Here is a 2,371-nt window from a genome sequence, read left to right as displayed (position 1 = left end):
TCACCCAAGACTAATTTTGTATCGCAGCATCCAGTTTTATGTAGCTGACATGCCCATACTGTTACATTCTTGCAACAGAATCTATTAGGTAGCATGCCCACCTTGGAAATTTAGCATAGATGAGTCCATATTTACAGAATAACCAAAATTTTTATCAACCAAGACTCATGAATAGCATAATCTACTTTTTATACTAGTTTTTCCCCCCAAGACCAAAAAAAAAATTCAAATTAGGAATTTATGTGCCCCAAGCATGAAACAGCTCTGGCCACCAATCCAGGCATCAAGCTAGGATGAACAAAGGACCATCTGCTTTGCCCCTGACTGATATAAGAGTAACACCACCAATGAGGTGTCTCTTTGCCCATTGCCAGGGGTGTTTATTTATTTTTTTTACTTAAAATAGTTCTTCACAGTAAAATATGTTTGATTTTTAGGTATAAGTTTTTCAATGTAAATTTAGGTTTAAGTATATGTTTTAGATCTGTGTTATTGAAAATTAGCATATGTCTATCCATGAAGTTTATCACTAAGATCATTATTAATACACATTATCACCTATTTGTTCCCTTTGTCCTGATTTACTTACCCTCCTCTTCTTTCCCCTTTGGTAACCATAACTTGGTTTTATAGTCCAGAAATTTAGTTTGCTTTGGTTTGGTTCATCTGTTGGAAGTTCTACACTTCATTGTTGAGTTTTAGGCCTTAACTCAGTTTTATAAATCTCAAGAATTTGTAATTCAGATAGCATTTTTATACTACTTTTGCACTTATAAATTAAACATCAAGATAGTATTTTCTAAACTTGAGTGAATAATAGAATAATTTAGCTGAAAAATTTGACCTCACCCTCCTATTCAGAGCTTTCTTTTGGCTCTGCACTCAGATCATTTCCTCTGGTGCTCAGGGACTAATCCTGACTTTCTTTTGTTGAGGCATAGCAAACCATATGTGGTTCAGAGTATCAAACTGAGGTCATCCACATTTGAGGCAAGTACTGTAACTACTGTATATCTTTTAGACCACATATTCTCATCTTTAAAACATTTAAATTTGTCTAAGTCCCACTGGCCTAAAAGCCAAGAGTCACATTCTTCATGAACAGTTTTAATTTAGGGTTTTTTTTTTTTTTGAGCACATTATTTTATTTACATATTTTGGGAAGAACCACACATCAAGATGCCCTCCCAACCTACTAACCAGCACAGTCTTCAGGGGCTTTTTCCAATGGTGCTCAAGAGACCACATGGTATTAGAGATTGAATCCAGGCTTTACACATATAAAGTTTTCACTCCAGTTCCTTAAGTTACCTCCCAAGCCCCTACAGTTTTAATTTTATCCTACCAAAATATACTCTAAGAACAAAATTTTATCACTAGTCTATGCTACTATTTGGTGATCTAATATTTGCTTTTTAAAGTACGCAGAAATGTTTTCTAAGCTTTAGATAAGTAATTGGAATTTGAAGGTTTCTTCTTCCACTAATGCTAGTGGAACTCAGCCATTAGCATTAAACTGTCTGGGCTGATAAATAGGTTGAGAATGATGGGAAGTGACTTTCTTTTTTTTTATTAATATCTTTATTCAAACACCTTGATTAAAGATATGATTGTAGTTGGGGTTGAGTCATGTAAAAAACACCCCCCTTCATCAGTGCAACATTCCCATCACCAATGTCCCAAATCTTCCTCCTCCCCCCACCACCCCCGCCTGTACTCTAGACAGGCTTTCTACTTCCCTCATTCATTCACATTGTTATGATAGTTCTCAGTGTAGTTATTTCTCTAACTGTACTCACCACTCTATGTAGTGAGTTTCATATCTTGAGCTGGATCTTCCAGACCTCCTCTCTTTATCTCTGAGAATTATTGCAAAAATATCCTTTATTTTTCTTAAAACCCATAGATAAGTGAGACTATTCTGATTCTATCCCTCTCCCTCTGACTTATTTCACTCAGCATAATGGATTCCATGTACATCCATGTATAGGAAAATTTCATGACTTCATCTTTCCTGACTGCTGCATAATATTCCATTGTGTATATGTACCACAGTTTCTTTAGCCATTCATTCATCTGTTGAAGGGCATCTTGGTTGTTTCCAGAGTCTGGCTATTGTAAATAGCACTGCAATGAATATAGGTGTGAGGAAGGAATTTTTGTATTGTATTTTTGTGTTCCTAGGGTATATCCCTAGGAGTGGTATAGCTGGATCATATGAGAGCTCTATTTCCGGGGCCGGGCGGTGGCGCTGGAGGTAAGGTGCCTGCCTTGCCTGCGCTAGCCTAGAACGGACCGCGGTTCGATCCCCTGGCATCCCATATGGTCCCCCAAGAAGCCAGGAGCGACTTCTGAGCGCATAGCCAGGAGT

General features: G+C 37.4%; 1 non-coding gene across 1 annotated transcript; it reads right to left on the bottom strand.

Annotated features, from left to right (window-relative positions):
* Positions 1-238: 238 nt before the first annotated feature.
* LOC126021262 (small nucleolar RNA SNORA48) lies at positions 239-379 on the bottom strand. The gene has a single exon (XR_007499834.1). It is a non-coding gene; the product is annotated as a small nucleolar RNA SNORA48 (small nucleolar RNA).
* Between the last annotated feature and the right edge of the window lie 1,992 nt (positions 380-2,371).

Source organism: Suncus etruscus, chromosome 10, assembly GCF_024139225.1.
Source record: "Suncus etruscus isolate mSunEtr1 chromosome 10, mSunEtr1.pri.cur, whole genome shotgun sequence".
NCBI lineage: Eukaryota > Metazoa > Chordata > Mammalia > Eulipotyphla > Soricidae > Suncus > Suncus etruscus.
The sequence above is the reverse complement of the archived record's forward strand: the minus strand, read 5'-3'. Positions and strand labels throughout refer to the sequence as shown.